This window comes from Silene latifolia, chromosome 8 (genome assembly GCF_048544455.1).
Source record: "Silene latifolia isolate original U9 population chromosome 8, ASM4854445v1, whole genome shotgun sequence".
Classification (NCBI taxonomy): domain Eukaryota; kingdom Viridiplantae; phylum Streptophyta; class Magnoliopsida; order Caryophyllales; family Caryophyllaceae; genus Silene; species Silene latifolia.
Genome location: NC_133533.1, coordinates 55,974,444 through 55,994,958, shown reverse-complemented (window position 1 = coordinate 55,994,958; position 20,515 = coordinate 55,974,444).

Sequence of the window (20,515 nt, the reverse complement as noted above, 5' to 3'; positions counted from 1 at the left end):
TCCATCAAACAAAAATATACCATTTTTCAAAATCAACTGTAAGTGTTCCATCTTTTCAAAACGAACCACAAATAATCCATTAGGAAGGAACGAAATCTTAGATACCTCATAATCCTGCCAGGTGCGTCTCAGAAAACCATCCAAAACCTCTCTGGAAGAGCTTGATTCCAATAATCAATCTCCTCCTTGAAATCCTCTGGAAGAATTTTCAACTTCGTTGGTTCCTGCTCCTCAACTATCGGTGTTAGCGACCCCACATAAGCTTTCCGTTTACCTCGCGGAGAGACCTCCTGCCATTCCTCCTCCGTTTCATCTGTAACCTCAACGTGATCCTTATATAAAACATCATTCACCTCCCGACGAGAATTATCAATCTCCTGTTGTACCGGATCCACCCTAGTCTCAGTAAGCAGATCATTATTTGCATTACTCATATTGATTAAAACTAAATCTGTAGGATTAGTAATTATTGAATTAGATTGTGTATTTTTTTGATTTTTGGATGTAATTTTGTTATTAGTAGAATTATTATTATTATTATTATTATTATTATTATTATTATTATTATTATTATTATTATTATTATTATTATTAGGATGATTAGTATGCTTGTTCTTAGCCATTGCTCAGAAACCGTAAAAACCTAGCTTTATCTCTCTAACTTTCTCTCTCATTCTTTCCATCTCGTTAGAGAAATGTGAATAAACTGGTAAATTATCAATTAGCTTAGTTTTTTTTAAGTATTTGGTAAAAGCCCTATTTAACCAAATAAGTTATAGGAATGAAATCTTACTTAAGGTAAGATGTCAAAAATAAGTTACATGTTTTTATTCAGCTAATCTTGCTTAACAAGATATTATTCGTCTTAAGTTTAAGACGTGTCAAATATCGCCCCACCTGGAAATACAGCACAAATCGTTTACCTTTTCCAATACATTCTGTTTTTGTCCTATTCATCCCACATGAGTATATTTGACCTGTTTTCAGATTAAGTTGGATAGTCTAATACCCGTAATTTAATAATAATTTATGAGAATAAATTATGTAATTTAAATAATTGATTAATGACATTTCTAATAATAAATGCAAATAAGACGTTAATTAAATAATAAAGTAAGTAAGCAAGTCGGGAATTGGACTTAGAGTCAATTAAGCCTTGGGCCGTGTGATATGGATATGGGCTGATTATATTAGGCCTAGTATAAGTAGTAGTCGGGACTTGAAGCGGGATTTAATAATAAAATAATAAGTATAATAATAATATGGTAATTCCTAATAATAATCGGAATAAGGCAATATTTTCCTAATTGACATCATATACTCCCTAAACCTAGACTATAAATCTATATATATTTATAAAAGAGGCTTTTTTCGAGCGATTTTAGAGCGTCCACATCATCAAAAATCAATTTAGGAAAGTATCACAAATAATGATTTTTGGTGTAAAAAATAAAGTGTAGAATCTTTTAATTATTATAATATATATATTTTCTAAATTATATTCAAGTGATATTTTCAATTTTTATATAAAAACTTTTCCATTTCATTTGACAACAAAGTATTGTTAAAAAAATTATGAAAATAATATAATTGGATTCGTGATAAAAAATGCTATCATTATAGTATAAATTTTATATCATTTGCACATACTAAAGATAGTGTACCTCTTAGTTCTTAATACATTATATGTCCCACATTGAAAAATAATGTAGGTGTGAAGAATATACTACGTATAGAACTGTCCCTCATCGAAAAATTAACAAATTGGGTTAATCCTATGATTATAAATAGGAGGCATCCTTGAAACTTAGGAATTAACCCAAATCTTTTGAATCTCTTAAGTATTATCTTAAAGAGATCTTAAAAGTTTGTATCATATCTCCACAATATGATATAAAAAATAAAGTGAATATTTTTTAATTATTATAATATATATTTCATATATTATATATCCAAGTCATGTTTATAATTTTTAAATAAAAACATTTTACATTTCATTTGATAAAAAGCTATCGTAAAAAAATTATATAATTAGATTTGGGATAAAAAAAATGAAATTATTAGAGAATGAATTTCATATCATTTGCAAAAAAAAAAAGTACGATTATTAATAGACAGTATAGGATGTCGAACTAGGTGAGAAATAGAATACGTACTTCTTAATATGTTATATGCCACGCATTGAAAAATAATATAAGTGTGATGAACATACTACGTATAAATAATAGAATCGTCCCACATCAGAAAATTCCCATAAGGTGGGGTCTTCCAATTATAAATAATAGAAATATCCCACATCGAAAGATTAACATAAGGTGTGATGATCTTATGATTATATATATGAGTCAACCTTTGAACTTAAATATCAACCCAAAAACTTTCGAGTCTCTTAAGTATTGTCTTAAAGAGCTCTTATATGTTACAGTTGTCTTATATGTTACATTTGTTGTGCTCTAACAGTTAAATTGATACAAATGACCTTGATTTTCTTAATTCAATTATCTAATTATATTATACTTTAATTTAACAATCGAACACCGATAAGACTAACTAATAAATGTAACAATAAGTATGCATGATCTCCATAATTAATATGTCTTAAAAGCGATTAATATTGATTAATTCAATTTAATGAGAATGAGAATATAAAAATGAGTAAGGTATGATTTCATTACAATGGGACCAATTAACTGAATATTAGTCAAACAATAAAGCGGACAACAGTTTAAGAAATCCAAGTATAGCAAAGAGCTCAAGGTTCAGCTACCATATTAGCTCTAGAAATTGTCAACACACATATAATAAAATGCTACAAAAACATTTTCCTAAAAAATCCATAGGCCATAAGAGCTTATGTGGTCTTAATACCAAATTTATTTGTATTTTATTATCCACGAATTTTTATTTAAGACGGAATTATCCGTCTTCAACCTTTTTTTGTTTAAATATGTATTTAAATTAAAAGACTTACAAAAAGAGTTCATACATCAGTTAAGGGGGAAAATCCAAAGAACAGAACGTTATTAAATCAAGTTGGATGTCGAACTAGGTGCAAAAAAGATGATGAATTCTTAGTATATTATATGTCACACATTGTAAAATAATAAGATGTGGTGAACATACTACGTATAAATAGTATAATTGTCCCACATCGGAAAATTACCATAAGGTGTGGTCATCCTATTATAAATAGTAGAATTGTCCCACATCGAAATATTAACATAAGGCGTGTTGAACCTATTATTATAAATAGTAGAATTGTCTCACATCAAAAGATTAACATAATGTGGGATGATCCTATGATTATAAATATGAGTCATCCTTGGAACTTAAATATCAACCCAAAATCTTTTGAGTCTCTTAAATATTGTCTTAGATAGCGCTTATAAGAGTTTGTATTATTACCCCCACAATAGTGAAATTTATTTGTATTATACTTTTGATTTTGGTGGTTTCACAATTATATAATTATATATTGTTATATCATCTCCTTTTCTACTCAAATTTAGTAGTTTAGCAATAAGTTATTTATTTTTTAATTTTTAAGCTGAATTTTTAAATAACGAACATACATCAGTAGTATTCTTATTATATAAGAGACTTTAAAATTAACGTTACACAATGTTAATTTTTCAAATTGTAACATTTTTTTCATCTAGAGAGTTCAACCCTTAAAAACTACTTAATATTTATAAGAAAAAATGTTAATTTTATACGTAAGAAAAATTTTGGGCTTTAGATAAGATTAATTTGTTAGCAATAAGATAAAATTGCACAAATATTACCTATATACGTGCGAAAAACATTAGACTCTAGATAACATTAGTTTGTCAGTATTTGCTCATTATTAATCGGATTGGAGGTTGAATGTATGAATATTAACATATAGTATTTGCTCATATTATTAAATATTAAATATAACTACTATTAGATATAATAAGTAGCAATTGTCCGTATTTCGGAATTCGGGTTGGATGTCGAGCTAGGTGTGAAAAAGATGGTGTATTTATTAGTATGTTATTTGTCGCAAATTGAAAAATAATTGAGGTGTTGTGAATATACTACGTATAAATAGTAGATTTGTCCCACATTGAAAGATTAGCATGCATATGGTAGGGTGATCTTATGATTATAAATAGAAGTCATCCTTGAAAGTTGGGAATCAACCCAAAATCTTTTGAGTCACTTAACTATTGTGAAAGAGAGCTCTTAAGAGTTTCTATTATTAACGGTTAAAATTAAAATTTAACAAACTATAATTTTGTTGTCACTAAATTGTACTTATGTTTGCTTATAGTGGCCAAAAACATAGACGGATTTATCTTTTACGCATTTACGGTGGAATGATAGCAATAAGATGATCATGGGAGTATAAATTACATGTGCTTTGTGAAAGAAAGAACATAAAAATGAACTCTATGTATCAGTAATTAGATGATTAATTATTATTATTATTATTATTATTATTATTATTATTATTATTATTATTATTATTTTTTATTATAAGATGCGCGCAGCTTTCATTAAAATAAAAATAAAAGGTTATTATTATTATTATTATTATTATTATTATTATTATTATTATTATTATTATTATTATTATTATTATTATTATTATTATTATTATTATTATTATTATTATTATGTAAGACAGTCTAATTAATTGAACAAAAAAATTTGAAATGACTAACTTATAAGAATGACATGTGTAAGTAAATTGTCCATATTTGAAGGCTAGGTATATGGTTCAAACAAAATATATACTCCCTCCGTCTCAATCAATAGTTTACATTTGTTTTATTCTCCCTACCAAAATATAGCAAATGTAAACTGTTCATTAATTTTACACCTATTTTTGTATTAATCATAAGGGTTATCAAAGCGCCCCCATTGACTTACACTTATGATGATTAGTAGTTAATAAATTTTGCTAGAATTCGAGATAACAAAGCTTTAGAGGCTACTTAATGCTTAGAATCAAGTACGTATCAAGAGACCATAAGAGATTAGGATATTTCATTTTTTTAAGAATTATGTGACACCCGGATTTGAACTTCGAAATACCTATCTTTATATTAATCATAAGGACTATCAAAGCGCCCCGATTGGCTTACACTTATGATGATTAATATTTAATAAATTTTGCTAGAATTCGAGATAACAAAGCTTTAGAGGCTACTTAATGCGTAGAATCAAGTACGTATCAAGAGACCATAAGAGATTAAGAAATTTCATTTTTTCGAAATACTTATTCGATAATGTTCTATAACTTAGTTTTAAAATAATAAAGGTCATTAACCCGTACGAAGTACGGGCTTTCAAACTACTACATAATAAGTATGAAAAGTAATTCATAAGAATAGAAGAAGGAGATTTAAAAGACGTAAGGAGCAATTAGCCATAAAAGGTAAAGATCGTCGTAATTTATATTTATATCATCTTAATCTGTTAAGTCATCATTTATGCACCGTATAGATCACCATGAACAATGACGTTGACCTTAGTAGCTACCTTTGACCACCGTGATTCTCTTAAGACTGTTTGTGTGACCACCGTGGGTGGCGGTTTGGGCGTCTAAAAGGCGGTTGTCATGGGTAGTTAAGACGGGTTTTAACCCATGTATACATGACGACTTGACCTGGGACTTGGATGGTTGGTCTTGTCGGCAGTGGGCGGTTCTAGGGGTGGTCGAAGGTGGTGTTTGGTACGGTGGTTGCCGGAATTACGACATAGGGCAGAATCGTTGTTTAAACACGATGGAACCATTTAAATACTCATTGCCTTGACCTGGGTATGGTAGGCATAGATGGTGGTGGTGTATTCGACCTCAGGGGTGGTGTCGTGGTGGCCGGTGATGTAGGTTTGTAGTAGGGGTGGCTAGAAACACGTGAAAACAGGGGATTAGGGCTGGGTTGTTGCTGTCGGGTACGGTGGGATGTCATGGTAGGTGTGGTGGGGACGAGGAGGATATGAGACTACCTATGGAACCGCCGTGGGTAAGTAGTGACTGCGGTGGTGGCCAGAGGTGGTGAGGTTGAGTGAGGGGATGATGTCGGGTTTTCGGTATTTGGTGTTCGTGGTTGTTGTTGTTAGGGCGTGAGGTTGCAACTTGTAGGGGACGGTTGGGCCTGATGGGTGGAGGTCGTCGGGGGTCTTGGTGGTGCAGGCTAGTGGTTGTTGATGGTGTGGTGTCTCTAGGTGGCCGGTAGGGCGTGTATGGTGGCTGTTAAAGGGGGTTGCTATACACGGTTTTTAAACCATGTATACGGGAGTGTTTGGGGGTTGTTTCACGGGAAAACATTATTTTAAGACGGGTTAACTCGGGTATTAATAAGTAATCGGGTCTTAACTTTAATAAATGGGTTTTCGTATTATAATTAAAATAGGATTAATTATACGAGATTATAATTAACGTAATTAATTAATTAACTTATAACTAATGGAATTATTTGAATAAAGTATATAATTAGTAATTATAATAATAACTTGTCTAGGTGACGGAGTTGTGAGAAGCGGTGTTAATTGGATTTCTATTTACTCGGATTGCGATATTGGGATTTCCTGACGAGGTAGGATAACTACTCAACCGAATGCTTATTGTATATATGTTATTTGTATGGCGTTTTGTGTTGGAATATATGTTGGATGGATTTAAGCCTTTGGCTGGTTGGTTTATTTATGATGGAAGATTATTGTTATTGCATTGGTTATTCAGTTTAATACTGGCAGACATCCTTCGTGGTGATGTAGATTATTATTGAGGTTGCATACTTTGGCATAGCATTGCATTGGTTATTCTGGTTATCTTGGCAGACGTCGTGGTAAGAGCCTTCGGGTGACGTATTTCAGATTTATTTTGGCTGACACCGTTTATATACCTTCGTGGTGGTGTAAGGCCCTAGGCTGGTTCTGCAGACTTGTCTCTGGGTGTCCTCGGGTTTATCCTGGTTGCTCAACTTCGGGTTGAGGCTGCCCCGGGCCGAATAGGTGTTTCGGGTGATGAGATTAATTATTTTATTTTATCTTCCTTTTTTACCTCTTCAATTTATTATTATATTAAATATTTTAATAATAAATCTTGTCTTTTTATGCCATATAACCAATTATCGACTGTCTTTTCAGCTAATTTGTCAAACAATTTTCAGATAATTCACGCGGTACCCCTAAGGTTTGCCACTTTGCACAAAATACCCAAATTTTTGATCCGGAAATCTTAAAGAGGACATAACTCGTGTTTACGAGTTCCAAAAGTGACGAATTTTTTTTCCAAATCGCTCATCTTTCCGAGAATTACAATTTGAAAAAAAAAATTGTCACGTTTGAATTCGCTACTAGGAGTTATTGTGCGTCAAAATTTTTTCGACTGAACAAACTTTGAGTGAGCATATCTCCTGGTCACGAGTTCCAAACTCGTCAAACTTTTTTTTCAAATCGTAGTACTCGGAAAGATGATCGATTTGAGAAAAAAAAAATTCACTTTCTGAGTTCTTAAACACAAGTTATGGCCTCTATAAGTTTTTCGGATAAAAAATTTGGGTATTTTCTATTTTGTGCAAAGTTTCCAACTTCAGAGGTACCGCGTGAATTATCCGAACAATTTTATTAAAATTAGCTATCTTGTCAGTTTCTGATTTTCAGATTGCTTTTTCGTTATTCAGATAGTGTTTTATTAGGTTTCAGCTATCTTTTTAAATTCCAGCTATTTATACCACACTAAATTTAGCTTTAGTGCTACCTTTTCAGGTTTTAACTGATTTTACCAAATAGAGTCTGACTGGATCTCAGGTTTTAACATGTTAACGGCTAATTTTTTAAATATTATACGATAACTTGATTTTTACACAAAATCTCATTGAAGACGGGCGATATCCGTCAGAAGCTTGTGACGGATATTGTTTCCTCTCACAAAATACCATTGAGAGGTGAGTGGGAAGCACATAGGGGTGTCCCACCTTGTCCCCTCTCCCTTTTTTGTGAGAGATCTTCAGCTTGTGACGGGATTAGCCCGTCACAAGCAAGACGCTTTGTGATTTTTATTTGTTTAAAAACCATTGTTAACAATTAAATCAAACCCTTGCTAATGGGGGAACGAGAAATGTCGATTTCTTGTTTGACGCAATTAAATTGATCTAATATTGGTGTGATACTGTGATGGCGGAAAGGCACGCCCTTAAACATATAATTAGAGTTGGCAAAAGTTGACACGACCTGAAGAACGAATCTTACTTATTCGAAAACCGATTCAATAGAATTTGAAAATTTTGTGTACCAAAATTGACCCGAAAGTTAACTGATAAATCGATAGAAGCCAAAACGATAGGACCTGAACCGAATTATGACGCGACCCGAACCGACTCGAAACTTAATTCACCACAAACTAAGCTGATCTGACCGGAACTGAATTGAACCGACATGTAACTCAACCCTGAACCTGTCTTTACCGTAGCCAAACTCGACCTGACCCATAGCCCGATAATTTATTTTAAAAATAATCTTAAATTTGCTCGTAATATTTTTGTTCATAAATTTGACAAAAACATTTAGTCATATTATTTTGCATGACAAAATGTAATAATCTCAAATAAAAAGTTGAGAAGTATTAACGGCAGTAAATTAAGTAGGGTTAATTAATGAGAATACTCTAAAGTATTTCACCCCTTCTCAAAATACTCTATACTTTGAATTAACTAGGAATATTATCAACTAATACACCCCCTCCCTTTAAGAATTGCTCTTTTTGTTACCTGATACAACAGGTATAGGCGGGCCATCTTTTTCTTTGTTAAGAACTTCATCAACTTCCCCTTACATTTTAGACTAAATTAAACCAAATTATATTTTCTCAGTATTTTTTATACAATCAATTCTCGACAAAATTAAACAAAATTCTACTTTTCAAATTAGCAACCAAATCTCAATTAAATTGAATAAAATTATAATTTTCAAATTTTGTTATTTCACTAATTACATCAATATTATGCATTAAACACAATATGATCCCAAAAAAAATACTTGAAAAACAATCAAAAAAACATTTATGCTATTTCCACTTCTAATTTTTTCCAAGAGATTCATGTCCTTCAAGATGGTACTTTTCCTTTACATCATCACATTGCTTTTCTTATTGTCATCTTTATATCTCCAACCACTATAAATTATGATGCATCTAAATATGTAGAAACGGGCTTGAAGAATCATGGTAATGATGCTCTTCCTCATTCTTAATCTCCTTTGTACACTTTTCAGATTCACCCAACAACACCGATATACAAATGAAGGGACAAACCTTGAAAACGGATTAATTCAACAAAAAGTTGAAAACTTGATACAAAAACTACAAGCACAATCAATTTAATTGAGCACAAATTAAAATTTTCAAATAAACCCGTGTATAAAAGAGGGCACAGACATTAGAAATAATTAATTCAACAAAAAGTTGAAAACTGTATACAAAAATTACAACCAAAATTCAATTAAATTGAGCATAATATAACCTTTTCAGATTCAAATAAATAACAACAAATAATTACTTAAAACAATACAAATGAGAATAATAACTTGGAAAACTTCAAACTTAAGAAAATAAATAACATCAGTAGTCAATTGAGGGCAAAATTGATTTACCCAGTTCATTGTGAAATCAATTGAGGGCGAAATCAAAATTAGGTCGCCTTCAATCAGTGATTTGTGCAAAGAGATGAATGGCGATGAAGATAAAAAATGGCGATGATGGATGAACACATGAACAAGTAGAACTGTAGAAGGAAGGGAAGAAGAAAAATGAAGAAGAAAAGGTAAAATAAAAGCTAATAAATGAGAAAAAAAAAAAGTAAAAGTGAATAAAAAAAAACTTGAATATTAAAAAAAAGGCAACCGGAAGAAGAGGTAGCCCTTCTACCTGTTTCATTACATGAGAGTGAGTTTATTAGTTGGTAGTATTCCTAGTTAATTTAAAGTATGGAGTATTTTGAGAAAAGGTGCAATAGCTCAGAGTATTCTCATTAAATAACCCAATTAAGTATACTATATTCTTAGTGCGCGAATTGAAGCGGTGACATGCGGATTGGTAGTAAATTAGTTTAAAAAACCCAGTAGAATTTCCTCTCAAACTTCAAATTATAGTTCTTAAAAATCTTCAAGTATACATTGTATCATAAAATCATTTTATTAAACCTCTACAACACTTCACCAATCATGCTTATTTGGTTTTCTAATATATAATCTATTATACTTTAAACAGAACGGACACTTCTCTTAACCAGTTGTCTCGTGTCCGATACTGACACTCGTCGGACACAGATCTAAACATGTTATTATTTAGACGAGGAATGAGATGTCAAAAGAGATTGATTACAAAAAGAGTTCGGGTGAGAAATGATAATTAGTTATAGTAAAGGTCAAATTTTATCTTCATTTATTTAAATTTAATAACAGATATACATTATAAAAATTAAAACTAGTTTTGAAACCCGTGAAAAAATCACGGGTCTTATATAAGTTTCCTTCTTTTGGTTAATACTACCTGTATAAATACTAAATATTTGGAAACATGGACAATGATAAAAATAGGATGTAAATTATGAAAATTAAACATAATAACACGGTACTTTGTACTATGAATGACTATTGTTAGCACCATTTATTTGTTTTCCTATTTAATCCTCGCTTGCTTTTCAAGGGTTAAAATTATCAAATTTTGAGAGATTTCACGTTTTTTTATTTTAAATGGTTTTTTTGTTATTCTAACTTTTTTAATTATAGTGTTGATAATGCAAGAAATAGGACAGAAAAATTAGGGAAACAGAGAAAGAAGATGGTAGAAGAATTTGTGTTGTTCATTACGTAAATGAGCATAGCCATATATAGTACATTGTTACCAAACAAATCCCATAAAATCAGGGGAATAACAACTAATCTAGGTAACAAATACTCGAGAGATTAGGCAAATATTATGCTAATATTATGCTAACTAATATATCGCTAACACTCCCCTCAAAGTGGAACGTGAAGGTCAAGAATGCCCAGTTTGCGGAGAAGATAATGAAATTGTTGAACTGCCAAAGGCTTCGTAAATATATCAGCGATTTGCTCAGTGGTTGAAACATGGGACGGGGAGACAAGGCCAGCAGTAATGGCGTCATGAACAAAGTGAGAATCAATCTCAATATATTTCGTACGCTCGTGGAAGACGGGGTTTTGAGCTAGATGTATGGCAGACTGATTGTCACAGAAAAACCGCATTGGAGAGGTCAAATCAATACCAAGACTTAGAAGAAGACCCTTCAACCATTTGAGCTCACAAACAACCGCAGCCATAGACCTGTATTCTGCTTCAGCCAAGGAGAGTGAAACCGTTTGTTGTTTCTTTGTCTTCCAAGAAACGGGAGAGTCCCCAAGGAAGACGAACCAACCTGTTACAGAGCGTCGAGTTAAGGGACATGTACCCCAATCGGAGTCACACCAACCGGACACCGTGAAGTGGCTATCAGATTTTAACAACACACCCTGACCAGGACTGCCTTTCAAATATCGTACCACGCAGAGGGCAGCTGCCATATGGGCCTCGCGAGGTTGCTTGAGAAATTGGGAAAGCATATGGACCGAGAATGTTAAATCAGGTCTGGTCACGGCTAAATAAACAAGGCGACCAACCATGCGTCGATATCGTTCAGGATTGCTTAAGAACGCACTCGTATCGTCAGCTAGGTGGTGGTAAGTCACCATTGGAGTAGGCGCGGGTTTGGCGCCTAAGAGGCCTGCTTCACTAATATATTCAAGGGTATATTTTCGCTGGCTAATAAAAATTCCGTCAACACTTCGCGTAACTTCAATACCAAGAAAATATTTCAAGGGGCCCAAATCTTTCATCTTCAAACATCGATTCAAGTAGCCCTTAAAGTTGCTAATTGCCGAACTATCATTACCCGCAATAACGAGGTCATCCACATAGATTAAAACGTGTAAGCATACCTCATTCTTGGAGTAAGTGAAAAGAGAATAATCGGAGTATGAGTGACGGAAGCCATATTCACGTAAAGCCCCGGCTAGTTTAGCAAACCAACACCGCGGAGCTTGTTGGAGATCATACAAAGACTTCTTCAGACGGCATACTTTCCCTTCATGACCACGAGTGAAACCCGGTGGAAGCTTCATATAGACTTCTTCAGTTAAATCACCATGTAAGAAAGCGTTATGTACATCCATCTGATGAAGCTCTCATTTTTTAATGGCGGCGACTGCAAGGAAAGTACGTATTGTGACCATCTTGACAACCGAAGTGAAGGTTTCCCCATAATCAAGTCCCTCCACTTGGTGGTTACCAAAAACAACTGTTGGACCATATAGATATATGATTAAGTTTTGATAATGACAAGTGTGTGCTTCGTTTTATATATACTCTTGCTTGTAATTGTTTGTTTAGTCTTTGTTAGATTAACTTAGGTTTACAAGTTTAAGCAAATAATGTTATAGCTCTCCTAGCTATAACATTGAAGATTTGTGAAGCATCATTCAAGTTATGTTATAGCAGCTTGAGCTATAACATTGAAAGTTCTTAATGCATCATAAGCAACTGTAACAAGTTTCAAGTATGATGATCATTCAAGCAAAAGGCTAGATCAAGTCTTTAACAAAGCTCGAGATGAAGAGCTTTTGGTCAAGATAAAGAGAAGATCCTTTACTGAAGATCTCCAGGAAGATTAGTTAGTATAGGTCTTCATCTAATGACGGTATCTTAAGATAAGAATATTGGGAAGTAAAGTTATAGCTATTTCACCTATAACTTTACTAACCAAACTTAAAGTTATATATTTGTTTCTACTATAACTTTAGGTAGCATTTTAAAGGCACGATTTTAATAGTTTTAAAATCATTTTTCAAAAGATAAATTTCTTTTATACATATTTCGAAATCTTTTGTATATAGTAGAATTGAATTATGGATTGTTATTATTGGTAACTTGCACATTCCTATTGGTGAGTAAAACGACTTATGGGTCGTCATGCTACCTAGGGTTTGCTAGTTTATCTAATCTAACCCTAATCCATGGAGATAGGCTTTATCCAAGGTAAACAAGGGCCTAAGGTTTCAGTAGTGAGTGCAAACCATTGAGGCGTGTGAGGTTGTTGAGATCAAGTAAACTATCTAATCAAATCTAGCTTATATTTATATAAGATACTTTCCTATCTTTATAATATATGATTTGATTTGTTTATTTATCCTAACATCTTAAAGATATAGTTTTACTTGTTAAATAAGATTTACTTTTATCTTATTTACCTAAACTATAATATCTTGGATTAAAATTAAGGAAAGAGATAAAGTTTTATCTCTTATTTCCTTAGCCGCCTATCTCACGGCGTCCTAGGGTTTCGTGCAAACCCTAGTTCCCACTTCTACTATAAATACAATTGATCATTCTTTATTTATCTAAGCTTTTCGAAATACAACAAACTTTGCAAAACATATTTGAGTTTAATTCTTAATTGTCTTATTGTTTTGTTTTGGAAAATATTTGCGAAAAGTCGTGCTCTTAAAATTGCTTATCTTTCCTTAAGGTTACGTCATAAGATAATAGTACTTCATATTGTTTCTTACTCGTTCAATTGTGTGAACACTTAGAAGAACAATCAAGTGCTTTCTTAGTAACTTAAGATAGTCAAATCGAATATCTAGTGATATTCAAATCGAGTTATAGTTAGAGTTAACTATACGAGTTGGGTTGATAATTTTGTAATCCGGAGTAAGGTACTAAAATTATTAATCGAGAATAGTGGACGTAGGCTTCGACGTGTGAAGCTGAACCACTTCAAATATCGTGTGTCCTTGCATCTTTCGTTCCAGTCATTTCACTCGCTCATAATCAATTAGTTAATTAATTAAAGTTTAATCAATAAACTTTAAGTAATTAATTACCATTGATATAAGATAAAAAGTAGGCATAATTTTTAAATACTCAATTCACCCCCCCCCCCCCCCTCTCGAGTATTTCGGGTGTGATAGACTCTTCAACAACAAGACGTGCTTTCAGCCATTCAACAGAACCATCGTATTTATACTTAATTTTATAAACCCAACGGCATCCTAGAGCTTTCTTGTCAGAAGGTAAGTCAGCTAGCTCCCATGTCCCATTATTTTCAAGAGCGTCAATTTCCTCTTGCATAGCACGACACCACCCTTCATCGCGAATCGCAATTTTAAAGGATGAAGGTTCAAGCCCTGCGGTTATAGCTGCAAGAAAAGTGCGATGCCGACTAGAAAATTTATCACAATTTACGTAATTAGCTCAAGTATAGAGGGTACCTGAGGGCGATGATGGAGAATCCGGTGAACTTGACGAAGATGGACTGTTTGTTGTTTCGAGAACATAAACTTGCAAGCGAGAATTTGGGAATTTGAGTCTATGGCCTCGGCCCAAAACAACATTGGGCTCAATGGAAGTATCCGAACTGGGCTCAATGGAAATTTCCGAATTGGGCTGCTCGTCACATCCCATATGTACATCTTCTGGACTGGGCTGTTCAACCTCAACTGGGCTGGTCTCGGGTAAGGGTTGCTCATCTTCAACAGAGCTGGGCTCAATGGAGGGATCCTCTCCTAGACTGGGCTGAATAGGAGACTCAAACGATAGATCATCATTTGGCAAAATGTGTGAGTCTACAGTATCAGTTGTACTCATATTAGCGAATGGAAAATTGTCCTCATAAAAAACCACATCACGCGAGATGAGAATGGAGTCGGACTCGATGTTATATACTCGCCATCCTTTCTTATTGTAAGGATATCCGAGAAAGATACATTTGTGACTCCGTGGTTCAAATTTATCCCCTTTAGTTTTTTGATTATGAACAAAGCACAAACAGCCAAATACCCTTAAATTCGTATAAGAAGGTTGAACGCCAAACAAAATTTCATATGGAGTTTTGTTATGAAGAACGGACGAAGGAGGGCGATTAATGAGATGGGCTGCTGTAAGAACACTTTCACCCCAAAACCGCTTGGGAAGATCACCCTGAAATAGCAATGCTCGGGCCACATTAAGTATGTGGCGATGTTTTCTTTCAACACGCCCATTTTGTTGAGCTGTCCCGACACAAAAGGTTTGGAAATGTATTCCATTATGTAAAAAATACTCGGCCATATGATTAAATTCATTCCCATTATCGCTCCGCACCACCTTCACCTATTTTGAAAATTGAGTCTTGACCATCGATAAAAATTGCATAAAGAAACTTGTGACCTCAGTTTAAGCAACCAATAAATACACCCATACGAATCGAGAATGATCATCCACAATGGTCAAAAAATATTTGGCACCGCAAGTAGAAGGAGTGCGATAAGGACCCCAAAGATCGCAATGTATTAATTCAAAAATATTCGACGCAATGTTCGTACTAGAAATAAAACTAGAACGAGAGTGTTTGGCAAGGTGACATACTTCACAAACCAAATTATCATCAAATGAAATAGTCCGAGCTAAAGGAATAAATTTAACCGCATGGTCCCATGCGTGACCAAGCCGACGATGCCATAGTGTGTACCCTCCAGCCGTGTCAACTGCGTGAACCATGGGAGGCGAATTTATTGACGAAAGCAAAAACAGTCCATCATTTAGTTCACCGGCTCCAATCATCATCCTCGTAGAACGGTCCTGTATGAGACAACGATCTTTAGTAAATTGTAAAACATAATCATAATCAGCCGTCAATTGTGAGACAGAAAGTAAATTGCAAGTTAAATGAGGGACAAACAGAACTCGACGGAGAATTATTTGGTTTTTAACATGTACGGTCCCCATCATTGAAGCAAAAATTCGTTTCCCATTAGGTAAACCAACCGCGCGTGGAGGAATATCCATTGTTTCCGTAAATAAGGAAATATCACCTGTCACATGATTAGAGGCACCAGTATTGTAATACCCCGTAGTTTAGTGAAGTTTATATAACTAATTTACGTAATTCGAATAATTGATTGTGACGGTTATAATTAATAATTGTGAATAAGACGAAATGATATAATAAAATAATAAAATAATAGAGTAATGGGTCGGAATGGTAATTGGGTAATAATAATATACGATAATTTATATGGTAAAAGTGAATGATTATTATGTTATAATAATAATAGTAATAGGATAATAATAATAAAAATAATAATAATAATAATAATAATAATAATAATAATAATAATAATAATAATAATAATAATAATAATAATAATAATAATAATAATAATAATAATAATAATAATAATAATAATAATAACAACAACAACAACAATAATAATAATAATAATAATAATAATAATAATAATAATAATAATAATAATAGTAATAATAGTAATAATAATAATAATAATAATAATAATAATAATAATAATAATAATAATAATAATAATAATAATAATAATAATAATAATAATAATAATAATAATAATAATAATAATAATAATAATAATAATAAAAATAATAATAATAATAATAATAATAATAATAATAATAATAATAATAATAATAATAATAATAATAGTAATTGTATTTATAGTAATAATATTTGTTATGCGACGGTAATTAAATAAATAAAATAATAAAGAAAGACGGGACTAGAGTTGGGTCATGTGCTATAGGGCTTGGGTCGACTATATATGTTGCGTAAATTGGTTGATTAATTGTCGGGATCGGATAATTACTAATAATAATTATTATTATTATATTTTATATTTCCTAATTGGTTCCTTATAACCTTACCCTACCAATATAAATAGATGAAACCTCAAACAATGGTCCTTATTATTCAACAAATCTGGAAAATAATTTATAAAGAGAGAGAGGGAGAATAGGAAGGGGAATAGCAAGGAATTTATCGTCTTTTATCGTCTTAAGGTAATATTCTCAAACCGTCTCATGTATATACTTTGCTATGTTATAACTCGTAAACTAGACCACCATATGACTTGCTTTGACCGTGACCTTGACCGTGGGACATCAGGGAATGGCCAGACCCACCGTTGACCGACGGGAGAGGGTGTTTTCAGGGGGTTTTATGTGGTGGTTGCGAGTGTTGTTTAACACGTTTACTATACTGTATTGAACCCATATGCAAATCGTGATGGACCTGGGTTGGGTTAGGATGGTACCTGAGGCTGCATAGGACACTGTCGGTGGTCAGGGATGGGTAAAGGCGGTGAATTGGGTGGTTACCTTGCCGGAGTTGCGGGAAAAGGGTAGTTGTTGTTTTCGCATGAAACCTGTTTTATACACCTACCCGTGACTTATTTGACATGGGCCTGGGTTGGTTGGGTTCGTGGGGGTTAGTCGGTGATAGTGGTGGTCGTAGGCTAGTCTGGGATGGTGGTTAGCGTGGTGGTTGGCCGGAATTTCGCAAAACAGTGGAAAACAGGGGATAGTGTCGTGGGTGTGTTGGGACGGTTACTGTGGATGAGTTTCTGACCAATAGTGAGTTTGGATGGTACCGTTGGAACCGCCTTGGACCAAGGGTGGCTGTGGTGGTTGCCTCTGGGTGTGGGAGTGGTTGTATTAGTCGTGGTGTTAGGTTTTATACACGGTGGAGGTGGGTGGTTGGTTGTTAATGGTGAGTGGAGAAGGGACTTAGGGCATGGGTTTTTGGGCAGCTGGTGGTTGTTTGATGGGTGTTGAGTGGGTGTTTGGGAGGACGGTGGTGTAGGGAGGAGGTAGTCAGGACGGGTGGTGGTTGTGGTGGCCGTGGGAAGGCGTTTGATACGGGTTTTGGGTAGTGTGTGAGACACGGGTTATACCGTGTTTGACTAAGTGTTTGTAAAGTTTATACTTTTATTTTGGACGCGGGTTTTGGGTATTGGATGTTGTTGTGACGGGTTTTAAGTGGGTTTTTCTTTGGTGACTCGGGGTTATATTTGAATCGGGATTTAATACGTGGACCTTTAATAATAATAATAATAATAATAATTAATTTGATTAATTAATATAATTTATAAATTAGTAATTAATAATTAAAGGTAATAATTAATAATTGATGGAAAAATTTATAATATTTATGATAGATCGATTCGTGAAGAAATTATAAGCGGCTTCGGATTGCTTTAATTATTTGGATTGCTTGAGTTGCTTTATTGGAATTGCTTGCTTATCAGGTAGGGATAAATCCTACTCAACCTTTACTCGATAATGTTTGTTGGATGATTTATATTAAAGTGAATTGATCATATGAGAATTGTGTTGGTTGATATCATTGAAATTGTTGGAGGGGAGAATTATATTGTAAATGTTGGTTCGATTAGTTATGATGGAGTTACTGTTATTGCATCGGTTATTGGTTTATCATCGCGACATCCCTTCGTGGTGATGTAAATTATTATGGAGGTTATATTGCGACGCGTCAGTAGACACCTCGTTTCGCACCTCCCGCAAAACCACCGGTGATGATTGGGCCGCATGTTTGCTACGCGGAACGATTTGTGATAATTCGTAAGTTTATCGTCAAGTGATTGCTCAAACACTAATGTCTACCTCTTAGTTGTCATCTACGTGCCGACACGGTCGTTTTGTGATAATTAGAGTACATTTGGAGTCCAGGGCCAAAACCGTCTTCATTTTCTCGATAACCGAGTCGAATGTTCGGAATGTTCCGGATATTTCTATTCCATATTTTATAAATATTTCATAATCTTTATCCTTTGGTAAACAATTTCCTGTAATATTCACATAAAATATTAAGGAAAACCAAATTATTCCGTCCTACCATAACTTAAATACGGAAATCTTTCTTCCAGCGAGGAGGAAACCACTGGGAAGACGACGCGGCGGTGCTGCGCCTCTTCCAAGAGATGCGATGTCAGCTGCGCGCCTCTTCCCAGTCCTTTTCGAGTATTTCTCGTATCTTTTCATATCTTTCCGAGATTCACTTCCAAAGACTCTCCGAAACCCTAATTCCTTCACGTGATTAGTATAAATAGGAGCCTTCGCTCCTCATATTTCTCACACGAGTGTCCGCCCTTCTCTTCTCCCTTTGCATTCTAGACCTTTGTTCTTACTTTTTGGCGTCTACGTGCTTGAACTTTCGACCACGTAAGCTCGGATCCTTCTGAGTACCAGCCTCGTTTGCATGACCGACCAATTTGACCAACTCCACAATCAATCAACTTAATCAATCTGTTTTAATTCCTCTTACGAGGGCACTTTCTTTACATTCGCGTCGAGCATCACTAATCGATATCTTAGTCCTTCTCGTTTCGTCAACATGTAAGTCTGAGGGTGTAAATCTCTCTTTTATTTATTGTATTTTACTTTTTGTATCATCAATTGTAAGGTTTATGTCGAAAATATCTCTTAAAACCGATTTATAAAACCTTGTTTAAAAACCCTTTTTTTACGGATTTCCAGTAGACAGACGTCGAGAAAGGATGCAGCAACTGCTGCGCCTCTTGAAGGAGCGCGCCTGCGCCTCTTCGAAGGGCCGCCGCAGATTCTCGCTTCCTTTCTTCTTCCTTAAATCCTCTCGTAAATTCGTTCTTTTAGTTGTTTTGTTTTCATTTGTTCTTCAATTCTTTGACATAACAATCTAATAATTTCACATGTATATTATTCATCATCATTAACACGTTTTATCCATCATTGACTCGACTTAAATCCCTAATAACCAATATTTGCGGGTTTTCGTCATTAAAGTCAAACCGGGTTGTAGAAATTCGATTCATTCATATTGAGTTTCTGGAATTCGACCTTTGATATATTCTCACCTGTTTATTATCATATTCATCATTAGTTTATCATTGGTTCATCATATTTAACCTAATTAGTTCATCAATTTGCTCATTAATCTCATTAATCTTGCAATTAATTCATATTAATCGTTTCATCCATGTTTTATTGCTTTTATGACCATCAATCACATGTAAATAATATGTTAATCACTTTCATCCGAGTAAATATATTAATTAATCCTTAAAATCACCAATTAATATTAACGATTTGCAGTTCCGGCTTCACAGCCAGAACTCACCCTTGGAACAAACGCAGCAACTGCTGTGCCTCTTCCAGAGGGCGCAGTTCCTGCTGCGCCTGTTCCAGGATGAGTTCTGTCTCTGAACTCCGTTATTGTTTGGCCTAGTTTAATTAGCATACGTATTAATTGACTATTATTCGTATTATCGCCCACTGATTTGTTCGTTAATTCTTTCTTTTTGTTCTTTTTCTCAAATTATCCGTTTTAAAGGTATTTTCGACATAAATCGCCTATTCCATTGTAATTATTGTAATTTTCTTTATTGTAATTTTCTTTATTGTATTTATCATATTTCTTGTATCATTTGTATGTTTTCACATGTAATTGAGCATTAAATCCTACTTCGACCCAATTGTATGCTAAATTAATTATCTACCGACTTAGCCTAATTTTCACATGTTAGGATTAAAACTTGGATGTTGCATTTCATGCATATAGCCGACGAAATATCAAGTACGAATAACTTCCTTAATCATTAGTAGAGGCCGCTATCGAGGCGGGCGGGATTAGGTGTTCGA